The 20,233-nt window shown below is 37.5% G+C and overlaps 1 pseudogene; it reads right to left on the bottom strand.

Annotated features, from left to right (window-relative positions):
* Positions 1-10,946: 10,946 nt before the first annotated feature.
* Positions 10,947-19,804, bottom strand: LOC120140001 (annotated as a pseudogene).
* Between the last annotated feature and the right edge of the window lie 429 nt (positions 19,805-20,233).

Raw genomic sequence — 20,233 nt, 5'->3', positions numbered from 1 at the left:
AAAAGTAGAAAATTAAAATTGTGTATATTTATTTCTATACAAATCTTATTTTTTAAAAAGAAAGAAATTTATCCCTATAAAGAAATAAATAGTAGGATTAATGTTTAAAAGTAGATTAAATCCTAAATCACGTTTAGACGTAAATTTTCTTATACTCTTTTTTTTTTGACATAATAATTTTTTTTCCATTTAAGTATAATTTCTTCTAAAAGGATTTCTCATGTGTTATCTTGATGTTCTTTATATTATAATTGTTTTACATTTGTTACTATCGTGGAGAATGTATATGCAAGAAATTTAAAAATAAGATTCAAAATTTTAATATTTTATTTTAAACAGAATTAAATTTCCTTATTTATTTTTTTCTCATTAATAAATTAAATTAAATTGAATATTTTTCCTAAAACAATGAATGTGCAATTATTACCCTAAGGAATCAGATAGGCCCGTACGTTGCTATAGCGTTGTAGGTATAGGCCAACAACTCCCAGACTCTGGTGGACCACTGAGGACTCTATATTGTCTAGTTGGCAAGACACAGCTTTGGATGAATTGAAGGACATAGATGAATACAATTATTTTTTTAATTTTTTTTAATTTTTTATATATTTTAAATATTTTTTTATATTCAATATATTTTCATTTCCTAAACTTTTATAAATTCATCTTCTAAAATCTTAAAAATCTTTTTTTTAAATAAAGAAACGAGTCTTGTTAAAAATCCTTTCTAAACTTACACAAAGATGTTAAATAATATCACATGTGGTATGATTTCAAAAGATAAATGTTATATTTTTTCATTAAAAAATAGTTTATATTTATTTAAATGATATTTATAAATATATCATATGAAATGATCGAAAGATATAACCTTTTGTAACAACCCGGAATAAAATTTAGAGAAAAAAAAAATTTAATTAAGTAATTTGGCAAAATTTGAGGATTAAATCGGAAGTTTTCAAAATTGTAGGCCATTTTAGAAGTTAAAGGAAATTCAGGGACCAAGCCCTGCATTACTCCTTTTAGTGTCGGCAGAAAATTTAATATAAACGTATGAATGGTTTTCTGTTTTCAAAACAGAAAACAATTGTGAAATTCCTCCTCCCGCACTCTACTTCAAAGCCGATTCCGACGCCGTTCGACGTCCAATCGTAAAATTGAAACCACCGTTGTGTTCATCATCAAGCGAGGAACAAACCCTTCAAATTAATTGAAGTGAAACGCTGCCAAACGTCGGGAATTTTCAGTCAAAGCATCGTCGTTTTTTTTAGCTCTATCGTCGGGAAAAACTTAAATTCACCGCCGATCGTTGTTCCGTTTACGACACCTCCTACACCATCGTGTTCCTTGTGTCGTTGCGAGTCCGCCGGTGTCAACCTTGTTCGCCGTCGACGGCGGCGCGTGAGGAGGTGGAGCAGTCAAAGGTTCGGCCGAGTTGAAATACGAGCTCTCCGCCGTTCAAAAATTTGAACCGATCGTTGTAAGTATCTCGAAATCGCTCAAAATAATTTTTAGAAATTTTTCCGGGAATTTTCCGACACCGTGGCACTGTTCACGCGCCGCACGCACCGTCGCAGGGAGAGTGAGCTGCTGGAAAACCGGTTTGACCAGTTTTGAACCCGGTTTGACCGGTTCGAACCGGTTTGACCGGTCAGAACCGGTTTGACCGATCTGAACCGGGTTGACCCGACCCGACTGTTGACCCGACCCGACCGTTGACCGTTGACTGTTGACTTTCTTTGACTAAAACTTAAAATGGCTTTGACCGACCCTTAAACGACCGTAAATCTTTTCCGAGTATACCTATCCTGATAGTTTTCGACGTGCCAAATCCATTTCCGCAGTCCGTTTTGCAAAATTCAAACCCGAAGGTCTCCAAATCTACGGTCAAAGTGGTTGACTTTGACTTTGACCAAGAATCTGAATTTCTGAAAAGTCATACTTTATATTTTTCGACGTCCTGATTCCGTTTCCGCAATCCGTTTGGCCAAATTCAGACTCGAAATACCCCAAATTGATAGTCAAACTCGAAAAATGCTTATATACTTAAGAAGACTAGCTTTGAACAATTAAATAGGATTTGGGACTGATAGATTATTATTGTTTGAAGGTACAAGAGACTCTCCGGATCGTTCGACAGCTCGACCCAGCTCTTCTAGATCAGTTAAACCACGTGTGCCAGTATTCACCCGTTCGAAAATTGTAGCAGAGCGTGGTGAAACCAGCAATCAGTAAATTTGCTATTTGAACCTATTGTCGAGGTGTGTTCCCTGCTTATTATTGAACTGTTTTATTGGTTTTAATATGTGGTACACTGAATTCATTGGCTATTGTTTTATGGATGCACCAATTTAATGTGACAATTTATGGAATATGGCTGCTATCTAATTTTTGTTTTGAAATGGTATATGATTACCATGTTTTTGGATTGATGGAATTTATGTCACGGTGCAATTGAATTTTGGAATTGAAATACGACGGAATAGCTCTGATCAAGCTAACTGGGCCTAATGTGACTCTTGAGGGCCCCAAGATGTTTCATTAGGTCGGCTTTCCTTTGCTGTGTGCTTAGGGTAAGCTATATGGACTCATTGACTTGGGCTTAAGGATACAAGCTTCAGAGCCTATCCTTAAGTCGGCTTTCTTTTGCTATGTGCATAAAGTAAGCTATATGGAAAATAATTTTGGCAACTACTGATGGTGTACCAGAAAAGGGTTTAAACTATGATTTTCAAAAAGTTAAACTCTTTTACGAATTGTGAGATTACTGGACTATGATTGTACCTATTATGATTTTATGGAAATGTTGGGACACACTGAGCCTAGCTCACCTTTTGAAAATGTTTTCCCCTTTCAGATATTGTTGGTTAGATACCTGGTACGAGCACTTGGAGGATAACATATCTTGAAGTAAATCAAATTGTAATGTTGTTATCTGGCAAGTTGACTTTATTTTGGTGACATGGACCTTATTTAAAATATCGGATTTTATAATGATAACTCTTTTGCTAATACTGCTCGGTTTATTGTGATATTGAATTTGAAGATGTGTTTTAAATTAAATTATTATTTATTGGTACTATATTTACGAGTTGGATTTTGATAGTATAATTTGTTTATAATTTCATGTTATTTATAATGTGATTTTATATTGATGGAATAACGGTTTCGAAAAATGTCTTTAATAATCATAATGTGATCCACTAGACTTAGTCGAAACGCATAGGCCGGGTCTAGGGGGTTACATTTATTGGTATCAGAGCTTTTGGTTTTTAACCCTCGGACTGTGTATGAGTCCACATTGAAAATACAGTTTTAAAATATTTACAAAACGAGTTACTAAGGCCATGTCACAAAGTTATTAAGATTTTAACTATGTTCGAGACTCCAAGTGCTTATCTAACCTTAAGTTTATATTCTGTAGTAATCTCGAGATCTACCAAAATGAGTGCTAGACGTGGTCGTCGAACTAGTCGTGGACGAGGTCGAGTAACTAGATTGCAGATCCGATTGATGAGATACGAGTAGATCCCCCACCTCAAATAGGTGATCACGCTCCTACGACACCAACGAATATGCCACCTACCGATGGTATTGGCATGACTACATCGATCATAGGAGCGACCGATATTGAGTCAGAGTCTACTGGAGTGGCATTGGATGAGAATTTTAGTAGACAGTTTCTGCAGTTAATACAGGGAGCAGTTAGAGCTATTGGTGTTGTATCTGAGGTTCCTATTTCACAGACGTTGATTTCCAATGGAGTTAGAACTTTTGGGGGACAGATTGGTGGAGCTCCTACTGAAGCTGAGGATTGGCTCCAGGATACAGAGAGACGCATGGATCAGTTGGGTTTGGACTCAACTAAGAGATATCTGGGTGCTGTAGCAATGTTAGATGGTAATGCCTACACTTGGTGGGAGTCAGTGACCAGTAGTGTTCCTACCGATCGTTTGACCTGGAATTTCTTTAAGGATCACTTTCGGAGTCGTTTTCTGGGAGAGCGCTACTTAGCTCAGAGACGACAACAGTTTCAAGACCTGGTTCAGGGAGACATGACTGTTTCTGAATATGAGATCGAGTTCCTGAAATTGCTGAAGTATGGATTCAGTATGGTACCTACGGAGAGAGATCGATGTCGTAAATTTGCCCTTGGACTCAGATACGAGCTGCGTAGGCAAGTTGTAACCCATCAGGATGAGATATTTGATGTGCTGGTGGGCAGAGCCAAAGATGCGGAAGAGGTGGAAGTTTTAGCTTCTAGTAGAGAGCGTGTTGATCAAGATCGATCTAAGAAATTTTCAGGCCCGATGGAGTCATCAGCACAGTCCGGAAAGAGGACTCGTACTTCAACCCCTCAGAGAAGCAATACACGTTTCAGGCCTGCAGCATCCTCACCTTTAGCTGTCAGTCGAGGCGGTTCCTCGTCGTATTATAATGGGCCCCTTTGTGAGTATTGTGGTAAACAGCACTCAGGAGAGTGTCGTAAGAAGATGGGTCTTTGCTATCAGTGTGGATCTAGTGGTCATTATCGGAGGGATTGTCCTCAGTTAGTTTCGTTTGAGCAGACCACTACCCAAACTCCTATGCGTTCGTAGACTACAGTACAGACCCCAATTAGAGATCGTAGTCAAGGAAAGACTCGAGGATCAGCGTCCAGGACAGACAGTAGAGCCCGACCTCAGCAAAATAGAGGGCCAACAGCTTCTGAGGCTAGACAGCGAGCTTTGGTTTATGCAACTAGACGTCGTGATGACAGAGATGAGCCTGAGGTTATTGCAGGTACATTTACTATTTATTCTACCCCATACTTTGCATTATTGGACAATGGTTCCACTCACTCCTATGTATCGAGCTCAGTATCTCGAAACCTTCAGATTCCGATCGAGAACACTGAAAATACTGTTACAGTTACAAGTCCAGTAGGACAAGCGGTATTAGTGAATAAAGTATTCCAGCGTTGTCCTCTCGAGGTTCAGGGAGAAATTTTTCTCGCTGATCTTATGGAGCTTCCTTTAGAGGAGTTCGATTTAATTCTTGGAATGGATTGGTTGAATAAACACAAGGTAAAGCTGGATTGCGAATACAAGCGGGCTACTCTGAAGACTTCAGATGGTCGGACTGTTGTGTTAATTGGTGAACGACGTGGTTATCTCTCCAATATAGTTTCAGCGATGGAAATTGATCGTATGATCCGGAAGGGATATGAGACCTTCATTGCTTGTATTTTGAACACCAAGGGTGCATTGTCCACGATCGAGGAGATTCGTACAGTTAGCGAGTTTCCTGATGTTTTTCCGGAGGAGTTGCCTGGGTTACCTCCTGATAGAGAGGTAGAGTTCGAGATTGAGACTTATCCGGGATCGTCACCTATTTCTATGGCACCTTATCGTATGGCTCCAAGGGAACTTAAAGAGTTGAAAGTCCAATTGCAAGAATTATTCGATCGAGGATTTATCCGACATAGTACTTCACCATGGGGAGCTCCAGTTCTGTTCGTGAAAAAGAATGATGGGTCGCTAAGATTATGTATTGACTATCGGAAATTGAACAAGATGACGGTCAAGAATAATACCCACTACCCAGGATTGATGATTTATTTGATCAATTGCGAGGAGCTATTGTATTCTCTAAGATTGATCTTCGTTCGGGGTATTATCAATTGAAAGTTAAAGGATCAGATATTGCAAAAACGGCTATTCGCACTAGATATGGTCATTATGAATTCTTAGTGATGCCTTTTGGTTTGACGAACGCTCCTGCAGCTTTCATGGATTTGATGAATCGGGTGTTCCGACCATATTTGGATCAATTTGTGGTGGTCTTCATTGACGATATTCTGATCTATTCTCGTACTGAGGCAGAGCATGACGAGCATTTGAAGATCGTTCTGCGGACTTTGAGAGAGCATCGTCTATATGCCAAACTAAGCAAGTGTGAATTTTGGCTTCAAGAAGTGTCGTTTCTGGGGCATATTATTTCTGCGCGAGGTGTTCAGGTCGATCCCAGCAAGATAGAGGCTATTATGAATTGGAAACGACCTAAGAACGTATCTGAGATCCGCAGTTTCTTGGGCTTGGCTGGTTATTATCGACGTTTTGTTGAGGCTTCTCGATCATTGCTTCTCCTTGACAAAGTTGTTAAGGAAGAATGTGCCGTTTGACTGGGGCGAGGCACAACATGAGAGCTTTGAGAAATTAAAGGCGGTTTGACTCAAGCACCGGTGTTGATTCAACCAGAGTCCGGGAAGGATTTACAGTGTATAGTGATGCTTCACACTCAGGACTTGGCTGTGTTTTAATGCAGGAAGGTAAAGTGGTGGCTTATGCATCCCGTCAGCTGCGACCTCATGAGTGTAATTATCCTACTCACGATTTGGAGTTAGCAGCAGTGATTTTGCCTTGAAGATTTGGAGACACTATCTTTATGGAGAGAAGTGTTATATTTTCACGGATCATAAGAGCTTAAAGTATCTCCTGACCCAGAAGGAGCTTAATTTGAGACAACGGCGCTGGCTAGAGCTTCTGAAGGATTATGATTGTGTGATTGATTATCACCCTGGTAAAGCTAACATTGTAGCGGATGCTTTGAGTCGAAAGACGGTATCGTAGTTGAGATCTTTAATGGCCAGGATGAATTTATATGATGATGGCACTTTGTTAGCAGAATTGCAAGTTAAGCCGACATTGGTTGATGAGATCAAGGCTAAGCAGCCCTTTGATAGCTCCTTGCTTCCCATCTTTGAGCAAGTAGAGCAGGGGACAAGCTCAGATTACGCCCTTGACCGGGATGAAGTTTTATGCTTCAAAGGTCGGTATTGTGTGCCTGATGATGCTGAGTTGAGACAGACTATCCTTACTGAGGCTCATAGTAGTCCATATGCTATGCACCCCGGTGGAGATAAGATGTATCGGAATTTGAGAGAGAGGTATCATTGGATCGGCATGAAGAAGGACATCTCAAATTTTGTAGCGAGGTGTTTGACTTGTCAACAAGTTAAGGCAGAACATCAACATCCATCAGGTTTGTTACAGCCTATTAAGATTCCTGAATGGAAATGGGAGCGTATTACTATGGATTTTGTTACTAGCTTGCCTATGACTCCTTCGAAAAAAAATTCAGTTTGGGTGATTGTTGACAGACTTACAAAGTCAACTCACTTCATTCCTGTGCGAGTAAATTGTACTTTGGACAAGCTGGCAAGATTGTATATTTCAGAGATTGTTAGATTGCATGGTGTTCCATTGTCTATTATTTCTGATCGAGATCCGAGATTTACTTCGAGATTTTGGAAGGCGCTACATACGGCTTTGGGAACAAGATTGGATTATAGCACATCCTTTCACCCACAAACTGATGGTCAATCTGAGAGAGTGATTCAGATACTTGAGGATATGTTGCGGGGTTGCGTAATCGATTTTCATGGTAGCTGGGAGAAATTTTTGCCTTTGGCTGAATTTGCTTACAATAACAGTTATCAGACCAGCATTCGTATGGCACCCTATGAAGCACTCTATGGGCGTAAATGTCGCACTTCGATCTGTTGGACTGAGTTGCGTAATAGGAAAACATTGGGACCTGAGTTAGTGCGAGAGACGGAGGACACAGTCAGATTTATACGTGACCGTTTGAAAGAGGCATTTGATAGGCAGAAGTCTTATGCAGATCAGAGAATGAAAGATATACAATTTGAGGTTGGTGATCAGGTCTTCTTAAAAGTTTCACCGTGGAAGAAAGTATTGAGATTCGGGCGTAAGGGTAAATTGAGTCCACGATTTATTGGGCCGTATCGTATTCTGAAGAAAGTTGGACCTGTTGCTTATCAGCTTGAGTTGCATTCCCACCTCAGTCGTATTCATGATGTTTTTCATGTGTCTATGTTAAGGAGATACCGTCCAGATCCAGGTCACATTATTCAGGTTGAAGAAGTAGAGCTGAGACCGGATTTGTCATATGAGGAGGAGCCCATTCAGATTTTAGAAAGAGATGAAAGAGTTCTTCGGAATAGGCGAATTCCAATGGTCAAAGTTCAGTGGAGTAATCGAGGCCCCTCAGAAGCTACTTGGGAGACATTGGAGTCAATGGAGGCTCAGTTTCCTCAACTATTCTCATAAGGTAAATTTCGAGGACGAAATTTCTTGTAGAGGGGGAGAATTGTAACAACCCGGAATAAAATTTAGAGAAAAAAAAATTTAATTAAGTAATTTGGCAAAATTTGAGGATTAAATCGGAAGTTTTCAAAATTGTAGGCCATTTTAGAAGTTAAAGGAAATTCAGGGACCAAGCCCTGCATTACTCCTTTTAGTGTCGGCGGAAAATTTAATATAAACGTATGAATGGTTTTCTGTTTTCAAAACAAAAAACAATTGTGAAATTCCTCCTCCCGCACTCTACTTCAAAGCCGATTCCGACGCCGTTCGACGTCCAATCGTAAAATTGAAACCACCGTTGTGTTCATCATCAAGCGAGGAACAAACCCTTCAAATTAATTGAAGTGAAACGCTGCCAAACGTCGGGAATTTTCAGTCAAAGCATCGTCGTTTTTTTTAGCTCTATCGTCGGGAAAAACTTAAATTCACCGCCGATCGTTGTTCCGTTTACGACACCTCCTACACCATCGTGTTCCTTGTGTCGTTGCGAGTCCGCCGGTGTCAACCTTGTTCGCCATCGACGGCGGCGCGTGAGGAGGTGGAGCAGTCAAAGGTTTGGCCGAGTTGAAATACGAGCTCTCCGCCGTTCAAAAATTTGAACCGATCGTTGTAAGTATCTCGAAATCGCTCAAAATAATTTTTAGAAATTTTTCCGGGAATTTTCCGACACCGTGGCACTGTTCACGCGCCGCACGCGCCGTCGCAGGGAGAGTGAGCTGCTGGAAAACCGGTTTGACCAGTTTTGAACCGGTTTGACCGGTTTGACCGGTCAGAACCGGTTTGACCGATCTGAACCGGGTTGACCCGACCCGACTGTTGACCCGACCCGACCGTTGACCGTTGACCGTTGACCGTTGACTTTCTTTGACTAAAACTTAAAATGGCTTTGACCGACCCTTAAACGACCGTAAATCTTTTCCGAGTATACCTATCCTGATAGTTTTCGACGTGCCAAATCCATTTCCGCAGTCCGTTTCGCCAAATTCAAACCCGAAGGTCTCCAAATCTACGGTCAAAGTGGTTGACTTTGACTTTGACCAAGAATCTGAATTTCTGAAAAGTCATACTTTATATTTTTCGACGTCCTGATTCCGTTTCCGCAATCCGTTTGGCCAAATTCAGACTCGAAATACCCCAAATTGATAGTCAAACTCGAAAAATGCTTATATACTTAAGAAGACTAGCTTTGAACAATTAAATAGGATTTGGGACTGATAGATTATTATTGTTTGAAGGTACAAGAGACTCTCCGGATCGTTCGACAGCTCGACCCAGCTCTTCTAGATCAGTTAAACCACGTGTGCCAGTATTCACCCGTTCGAAAATTGTAGCAGAGCGTGGTGAAACCAGCAATCAGTAAATTTGCTATTTGAACCTATTGTCGAGGTGTGTTCCTGCTTATTATTGAACTGTTTTATTGGTTTTAATATGTGGTACACCGAATTCATTGGCTATTGTTTTATGGATGCACCAATTTAATGTGACAATTTATGGAATATGGCTGCTATCTAATTTTTGTTTTGAAATGGTATATGATTACCATGTTTTTGGATTGATGGAATTTATGTCACGGTGCAATTGAATTTTGGAATTGAAATACGACGGAATAGCTCTGATCAAGCTAACTAGGCCTAATGTGACTCTTGAGGGCCCCAAGATGTTTCATTAGGTCGGCTTTCCTTTGCTGTGTGCTTAGGGTAAGCTATATGGACTCATTGACTTGGGCTTAAGGATACAAGCTTCAGAGCCTATCCTTAAGTCGGCTTTCTTTTTGCTATGTGCATAAAGTAAGCTATATGGAAAATAATTTTGGCAACTACTGATGGTATACCAGAAAAGGGTTTAAACTATGATTTTCAAAAAGTTAAACTCTTTTACGAATTTGTGAGATTACTGGACTATGATTTGTACCTATTATGATTTTATGGAAATGTTGGGACACACTGAGCCTAGCTCACCTTTTGAAAATGTTTTCCCCTTTCAGATATTGTTGGTTAGATACCTTGGTACGAGCACTTGGAGGATCAACATATCTCTTGAAGTAAATCAAATTGTAATGTTGTTATCTGGCAAGTTGACTTTATTTTGGTGACATGGACCTTATTTTAAAATATCGGATTTTATAATGATAACTCTTTTGCTAATACTGCTCGGTTTATTGTGATATTGAATTTGAAGATGTGTTTTAAATTAAATTATTATTTATTGGTACTATATTTACGAGTTGGATTTTGATAGTATAATTTGTTTATAATTTCATGTTATTTATAATGTGATTTTATATTGATGGAATAACGGTTTCGAAAAATGTCTTTAATAATCATAATGTGATCCACTAGACTTAGTCGAAACGCATAGGCCGGGTCTAGGGGGTTACAGATTAGACGAGTTTCAGAACCCATAAATGGTGGGTTCATAATAGTTTTAATTTGAGTTGAACAAAACTCAATTCGAAAAAACTGAATTTTTTGTTCCGACTTGAACAAATTTTAAATTCGAGTCGAGTTAACAAATTACATAAATCATTAAACTATTACTGTTTAATATACAATTGCATCTCTGCAAACATCATGATGAATATCTGAATCCCATAAATTATGGATATGTGAGTTTCAAATTCTTTATATATTTTTCTACCAGAATGATTTGCTCATTAGGAACTTGAAGAAAGCAGAAAGCAAAGGGCTAAAGAGCAGCCTTTTCTCATCTTCAACTGGCAAAACATGTCCTTTCCTCACGGAAAACTACTCTATTTTTTTCACTTTAGAAGAGTAAATAAATGCTAACACATGCATCAAAGACAAGGATAAAATCTTCAAAATAAAGCAGCCAACAAGATTAAAACCACAAAAGCTACTTGCACCATGGATTTTACTGGCGCTCTATCTGAATAGTCACATGACTGATATTGTATTCTCTCCGATGTAATCTACAACCTTTTCAATACCAGGTCAGCATTAGCTTCGCGCTTAATCAAGACATGGCAAGCTAATAACACCTTACCGACAGTTATGGCCCAAATGTGCAGCTCATGTATCGCAACAACTCGTCCATCTCGCATAAACCCTTCTCCAGCCTCGTGGCATCGATTTCTCGGGCGTGCTCCCATGAAACTTCCAAGATGTTTCAGCATCCTGATGGTTGTTCCAATACAATAACTGAGAATATAAGGGTGCATATCAGATCTATTATTTTCCACTCAGGCTTCCACCAAATAATTGCTCCACCAATCATCACTCCAATGCTCTGTATCGAATCCCCGAGGACATGAAGAAGCCCTTGTATATTGATGTTTCTTGCCTTCTTTTCAGGTTGTTTTTCACAGTCTGAGTATGTCTTAAGCAGAGGCACTTGATGGTCAGCTTCAGCTTCATGAGTATGGTGATGCTTATCGTGTATCTTAGAATTCGAACCATGATGATGGTGATGGTGAGAAGTTACACTTAATCCACGACTATGCGGTTCAGTGTCATGGCTATGACTGTGATCATGGTGGTCATGATTGCTCCCACCATGGCCATGATTATGGTCATGACCATGGTGATGCCCGTGATCATTACCCAATAAGATAGCCATAGCGATATTAACCACAAGACCAAATGCAGAAACAATGACATGAGAAAGCCTTGAACTTCACCTGTATCATGGATAAGTCTAGCTATGGCTTCATAAACAAGGATGCCAGCTAGAAGCCATATCATCTGGATAGAAACAAGGGCGCCAAGAATTTCAATCCTGAAGAATCCATATGTTTGACGTGGAGTCGCCTCCCACCCCGATGCCCAAAGAGAGAACAAGGAGATTGCAAATGCTGCAACATCGGACAAGAGATGAGCTGCATCGGTTAAGATTGCAAGACTATTGGCTTTAATTCCTCCAGCTACTTCAACACTCATAAAGACAACACAGAGCACTACCGCCGTCAACAATTTACGCATAGAGGCCGAACGTTCTTTCGCATCTTTAGAAATGGTTTGAGCATCAGAAAACCCGCATGCTGCACCTGCACATATCGTACTTCCACCAAGGCTTGTCTCCGCGGCTGGCACATCTCCTCGTATTTCAATTATTTGCCCTTGTTCCGAATTTTGTCCATCTGAAAACAATATAAACAAACAATACAAGTACAGATAAGCTTTTAATTCACTACCTGAAGGAAAAAAAAAAAACAAAATGAGGTTGAATCAACAAAGTTATCCAGATTACAAGTCTTGTATCATAAAAACGAACTGCTATATTCTCATTTGTGTGTTAAGAGGGCACGGGAAACAGCAAAGTATCATCTTCATCAGCATCATGTCACAGTAAATACTAACAGTTGGCAGCGAAAATACCAGAGATGCAGGTGATAGGCAAAAATATCTTCTTTCGCTAAAACAAGGCACAAACCACAAAAAGGAATGAAAGGTTTCATTTATATCTAAGATTCAAGAACACTACAGGATCAAATACAACTTAGCAACAAACATCACAATTGCAGCCTACGAATTGAATCAGCGAAAGCTTACAAGGAAATCTACTACCCAAATTGACAAGCATTGGTTCGCATACACAGGGATGGACCGAAGGAGACTGAAAATTTTAAATCGTCGATTAAATTTTTCATATTTTTTTATTGATAATCTGTTTTCGCCGCTAAATTTTTATAAGTTCGACCTATTAACATACCGCATCCGACTCTGCGCATACTCATGAATGTACTTGCATATTCATGTATACATATCCGATTATAGCAGTTTTAAATTCCAGAATCAAACAAAGATAGGAAGAAATCCCAAAGGTGGTTATTCAGAATCATTTAAACAAAAAAAAAACACGAATTTTCAAAAGAATATATAATTGCCTTCTGCAGTGGCTCTTCGTTCTCGCTTACAATTCCGGCGGCCTCCAGCCTTCTCCGAAGAATAATCCCTAAGCGCAAGCAAGAAGATTAACCCTATTTCACATATCAAAGATACAATATGATGGAATGAAAACAATAAACCATTAGAAAAACAGTATGCGGTTAAATACTACCGATTCTCAGAAGATTTAAAAAGACTTTTAAAAAGACTTTTAAAAAGGAATGGCTTTCTTATTCCATGCCCTGGAAAAAGTGGGAAAAACAGAAAAATAAAAACCAGATCCCATACATATCCGATGGATTAACACAATCTTCAAAAAAGAAAAAAGAAAAAGAAAAAGAGGCACCTCTGATGAGCAGCAATGGTGGAAGCTGTAAAGCAACAGTGGTTGACAACTCCTTTGAGATACAATAAAAGCAAATGAATTTATTCACAAAAATACAATATTGAAAAGTATTCAATCAATTTTATTTATTTAGATGTTTTTACCGAAATCTCACCCGTACCATCATAATTAATTGTTAGGGGTTCTGCCCGAGCTAGTTGGCGCCACGTAAGGAAAAGCGCGAATAACGATATGAGCCTTCAAGGAGTTTTATCCGAGCTGAGGTCACGTAAGGAAAGACGCAGATGACGATCTGTGCCTTCACGTGGTTTCTTGATCCGCGCCTTTCATTATGTACGTTGACTTATTGATACTCCATAATTACCCTAGCCTAAAAGCTCGGCTTTTAAACCCTTCCTCTCCCCTATAAATAAGAACTCTCTCAATGCAAACATCACCAAACCAAAATTACTTATTTATTCTCGTTTCTATCAATTTATTCTATCAAACTAAGTAGATTTTGTTATTGTTTTTATAAAGTAAACTTATTTTTTATTATCTTATATTTATATTTAATTATTTGAAAAAATTTATTGTATTAATTATTTTGTATAATTTTTTGCGGTTGTAAAATTGAAAAGCGAGATAATACCTCGAGACATTTTGCTGATACAGTAACAATATGAAATTATGTTATTAAATTATTTGAAATTTTTTAAATTTATTTGGATTAGTTTATATTTTAATTCATATTATTTATTAATTAGGCGTACTTCAACTATTTTTTTTGCAGATATAGACTCTCGGTCTTTAAAACTCTCAAAATGACATGTATTTCAGCTATTGTTTACTATGATAGAGAAATTCGAGAAGATGAAACCGGTAACGTATTCGCATCAAATCATTCTGTCAGAATATCCTTCAAAAGAAACATCATTCTTGAGGAGATAACTAAAACATATGTTATCCCTAACCCAGATCAACCGTTAGCCTTCTTCAAACCTACGCGTGAGAGAACACACACTAAGTCGATGACTTAGTGAGGCAATACAATAGTGCTAACTTATTAACATGAATTATTTGTTTTATTAAAAAAATGTTTTGCAAAGAGCTTCCTTGAATTCATATCAAAGGTATACTTATGATTAATTATACTTTGTATATCCTCATTCCAATTGCCCAAAGTATATTATTAAAAATCTAGGTATTTGAGTACATGAGGTTGTGCACTATATTGTCACCACAGCTCGTAATTTGCACTGAAGTGCCACATAATTGTCCCGAATGACCACATAGATTGCACCAAAGTGCCGCATAGGGTTGCACTGAAGTGCCACATATTTATCCCGGAGGACCACATAATTATCCCGAAGGACCACATAGATCCTCGACTCTTGGCATCCAACTATACCTCTACTCCTCATACATATACATTGGGTTTTTAATCAGATAATTAGTTCAATCCTTATTCAAAGTGTTTCTTATTTACATATTCTTTATCATAGAGTATATTCACATTCACTGATTCGAAGTTCATATTCACTTATCAAGGTTCATAACACATAGTCATAAAACATAGTTTGTAACAATGTAAATTGCATAAAACATTGAAATAGAACATAAAATAAATATAAGTTTTCGATCGAAACTGAGGTTGGTTATCACAAGCCTTCCTCAATTCTATTACGAAAAGAGAAGTTGTACCACCTTTGCCTCACTAAGGTCTAATCCCAATCTCTTTGAATTGATACTCGAAAATACCAAGCTGACTGGAATTCAATTACGTTCGATCACTACACAAACAATCTAGAATCAATATCGATTTTATCAATTATATTGAATCATAATAACTTGATATACAAGAAACCCTATATTTCATTTCATACTTGGGTATCGATACACTCCTCAGTGTACGATACACAATGGCATTCGATGTTTTGAGGGTATCTGTAACATCCTCAATACCGGGTTAGTGACTAAATTGGAAAGTTTCATATTTTGGTGATTAAAATAAAATGAATGAATAGTATAAAGATATATTATAAATGATTGTTTGGATTGAATTAAAAAGAAGAAGGAATGGAAGGGCAAAAGAGTCATTTGCAAGGAAATTAGTTAAAGAAAGGATATATGAGTACACGTGGGTTGAAAAGGAGAGAACACCACAGGCTTCCAGAGTTCTCTTTTTTTCTTCTTCCTTGTACGTGTAAAGCAAAACAAATGTAAGTTTTCTGATTATTGAGTTTCTTGTTAAATTTAAGATTGGGTTTTGATTATTAGATGATAATAAGCTTAAGTAAAGCTTAGATTATCTTAAAATCAAAGGATGATGGAGTTAAAAGAGATTAAAGATTAGAGGTTCTGAATGAAATTTTGGAATAGAGTTCATATATAAATTGAAAGTTAAATTTGACTTGTAATCAATCTAGTTAAGATATGTAAGGGTTAGAAGTTGAATTAAATCATGTTGCAAAGTTGTATGATTCTTGGAATTCACAAGGAGGATAGGATTCTGAGGTTTAAGATGAAATAATGAGTATATATGGTTTAAGTATGTGTACTGGAGTTAAGAATATAAAAGGGGATAAAACATGAAAGATTTAAACTGAAATGGATGAGTTTTCGGGTTCAAGATATCAATTCTGGGCAGTACATCGGTGCACATTCAAAGTGTACCGATGCATCAGGAGAAAATCCCAGAATTTGTTGAAGGTGCATCGATGCATAAGGATGCATCGATGCACTCATTTAAATTAATGAACATCGAATGCCATTAATGCATCGATGCAAGGAGTGCATCGATGCACCTGATTAAAATACAAACATCGAATAGGATTTATGCACCGATGCATGAGTAGTGCATCGATGCACCCGTCAAGGGATGCATCGATACATGGTGTAGTGCATCGATGCATACCTTCAATAAGAGATGGAAATAGCTTTCTTTTAGCCTAAGAATTAATAGTTTGTATATCACTGATAAGTATCAAATTACTAGTTTAGAGTGTAATCTATTCCAGAACAATTGAAAGATTAGAATCGAGTCAAAAGGCTAAGGTGAGTACATATTAGAAGTATGGTACAACGGAATAAGACTTGTGATAAGTTTAATTCCTATGCTGATTTTCATATCACAATAGTTATGAACATGCATACATGATAATTATTATGATACATGCATAAAGTATATTGTTCATATGATTTGATAAATGATATATGTGAATAGATTTAAATGCACATGTGACATGGTAAGTGATATGAGTTATATGATCACAAGAGAAATGACATGAATACATGAACATATGAAATAGAATAATGCCCATGATATACGATATGAGAGCTATAGGTTATAGTTGGCATGCCAAGAGTCGAGGGGTTCTACGTGGTCCTTCGGGACACATATGTATCCTTTGGAACATTTACATGTCTTTTGAGACAGATTTGATCCACTGGAATATGTATATGGTTCTTAAGGACTAGTCCTTCGGGACAAATACAATACATAGGTCCTTCGGGATAAAATTTCATAGCCCCTAGTGGGACCCATACGAGCTGTGGTGATATGCACAACCTCAATGTACTCGAATACCTTGAGTTCTCAACCTATAAAGGTTATCAAAGGTAATTATATTGTTATAGTTATGTTATATTATTTGTTTACATTGAATTGTATACGACATGATTGAATGGATAGATTGCATGTTCATATTCATACTGAATGCATTATTGTTATATTTATATGTCTCACTAAGTCTATGACTTAGCGTGTAAGTGATTTACACGTAGGTACCAAGAATTAAGAAGAGTGAAATAGGGTTGCAAGAACAGCAGCACTGCTAGAAGATCAGATCAGAAGTAACGAATAAAGTATGTCTTTTGTCGTGTATATGGTTGGCATGTAAGAAAAGTGTCTGTTACAAATGCTCTGATCAGTTTTGTCTTGTTTTGGTTAACTTGTGTAAAGTAACAATGTTATTTTAATGAAAGTTTTAAATTTCCTTGATTTTTCGTCAATAGTCAAAGTTTGAAAAGTCAATATGACACCTCGGACTCGTATCCTGGTCGGGTACGGGTTGAGGGTGTTACAGTATCGATACACTCCTTAGTGTACGATACACACTCATACAAATACGCATGTTCAACTCATGAGGTATTGGTACCTCTCCTTAGGGTACGATACACTATCCCAAATAGCCATTTTCACTCAAAATCACTTAAAATACACCCAAAACTCTTTTAACACATACTTTGAGTTTATAAACTCACCCTTTTACCTTCAAACCAACTTGTACACATTATAACTCAAACATCTCAATTCTCATTTAAACACTTGAATCTTCAAATCAGACCCAAAATTCAAACATGTTATTCTCATTCTAACACTCGTAATCTTTCAATAGACTATGAAAAATCTATAATCTATTCAAACTTCAAAAACTCATCCATAACAAAAATTCATTTAAAAACCCATTTTATCCATCATCTAAAATACTCATTTTGTTGTTTTAATGCTATATAAGCTCTCCTTTAACTTATATAAACATCCAACTTCCATTACCAACCCAAAAAACAAAGTAATTTCATAAAATTCAGATTCTTACCTTTAAGATAAAGCCCACGTTGAAGAAGAAGAGCATGATAAGTTACCAACCCTTCTTCCCTTTACTTCATATATTCCAATCCAAAACCATTAAAATATCCTTCCCTGTAATTTACCATTTTACCCTTGTTATAATTCCATATTTACTATAATACCCACAAAATTCATCCATAAATCACCAAACTTATCACTTTATTCTAATTCAACCACTGAGTTTAGAAGTTCTTACAATTTGTCACTTACCGATACTTGGTTGTTACAAATCTCCCCTTAAGAAATTCGTCCTTGAATTTCATTGTGAAAAAGGTGGGATATTGTTCCCTCATATCTTCCTCAAGCTCTCACGTAGCTTCTACTTTATGGTTTCTTCAAAGAACCTTCACTAATGGGATCGTTTTATTCCGCAAACTGCTTGCTCTCGAAAGCTAGAATCTGAACTGGTTCTTCCTCATAAGCCAAATTAGATTGAAACTTCTATTTCATCTGGAGTTATGATATGAGCAGGATCAGCAATACCGCCGAAGCATCGATACATGGAAGACATTGTGAATCTTTCCATCTCTGGCGGCAACGCTAACTAATAAGCTACATGTCCGACTCTTTTCATCATTTTTGTAAGGTCCAATAAACCTAGACTCAGATTTTCTTTGCGTCCAAATCGAAGAACTTTCTTCCAAGGTGAAACTTTCAAAACACCTTATCACCTACTTGAAATTCAATATCTTTTCTTTTCAAATCAGCGTATGACTTTTGTCTATCCGATGCAACTTTCAAATTATGCCAAATCACTTGAACTTTTTCTTCCACTTCTTTGATCAAATCCGGACCATGAACTTCTCTATCCTTTAATTCATACCAGTTGAGTGGTGTTCTATACTTTCTTCTATATAACGCTTCATACGGTGCCATTTTATGCTGGATTGGTAGCTTTTATTATAGGCATATTCCACAAGCGAAATATTTTTCCCACGATCCAGCAAAACAAACACACACTCTCTCAACATATCTTCCAAAATTTGAATTGTTCGCTCTGATTGACCATCAGTCTGAGGATAGAATGCGGTGCTGAAATTCAATCGAGTACCCAAAGCTCATTGCAAAGACTTCCAGAATCTCGAAGTGAATCTGGGATCTCTATCAGAAACTATCAAAATTGGAATGTCATGAAGTCGCACTATCTCTTTGATATATAATTCCGCATGTTTCTCCATAGATAAATACATTCGTACATGGATTAAATGCGCTGTCTTGGTAAGACGATCCATAATTACCCAAATTGAATCCTTTTTACCTGAAAATAAAGGCAAAACTGTTTCGAAGTCTATCGTAATGTTTTCTTATTTCCACTACGAATTGAGATGGGTTGTAACAACCGGAAGGCACCTGATGCTCAACTTTCACTTTTGACAATTTAAACACTATGCTACAAATTCTGTAATATCTTTTCTTCATACCAGCCACCAATAACGTTATTTCAAATCTTGATACATCTTGTTCCCTCCTGGGTGCATCGTTAAGGGACTATATGTGCTTCATATAAAATATCTCTCTTCAGCTCACAGTCATTAGGGACACACACTTGGTTTTTGAAATATAAACACTCATTTGACTTAACCTCAAAGTCCTCAAGTCCCCTATTCTCCACTTGATTAAACCAAGCCAAACATTTATCATCTTTCTTTTGTAACTCCTTGATCCGATCTATCAATAATGGATTTAATCTTAATTCAGCCATCAATGCACCATTTTCTTTTAACATCAACAGAACATTCAAACTACGCAAAGCAGTAAAAGTCTTCCGACTGAGAGCATCTGCTACACCGTTAGTTTTTATGGGATAGTAATCAATAATCGCGTCATAATCTTTCATTAACTTCATCCACATTCTTTGCCTTAAATTTAACTCCTTTTGGGTCAACAAATACTTCAAGCTCCGATGAAGATGTATCAACGTTCGCCATACAAATAGTGCCTCCAATTTTTTAATGAAAAAACCACAGCTGCTAACTCCAAATCATGTGTCGGATAATTCTTTTCGTGAGGCTTTAGCTATCTAGAAGCATAGGCAACTACTTTCCCATCTTGCATTAGGACACATCCCAACCCATTATGGGAAGCGTCGCTGAAAATTATAAAATCCTTGTTTGATTCCAATTGCACCAACACCAGAGCTTTAGTTAGAACTTTCTTCAATATTTCAAATCTCTTCTGGCAATCAGGAGTCCATTCGAAATGTACCTTATTTCTTAATGATTTGGTTAAAGGAATAGATATCATCGAAAGGTTTTTGACAAACTTTTGATAATAACCTGCA

The sequence above is a fragment of the Hibiscus syriacus genome, unplaced genomic scaffold, assembly GCF_006381635.1.
Source record: "Hibiscus syriacus cultivar Baekdansim isolate YM2019G1 unplaced genomic scaffold, ASM638163v2 tig00110777_pilon, whole genome shotgun sequence".
NCBI classification, from domain to species: Eukaryota; Viridiplantae; Streptophyta; class Magnoliopsida; order Malvales; family Malvaceae; genus Hibiscus; species Hibiscus syriacus.
This window is presented reverse-complemented; position numbering and strand designations above follow the sequence as displayed.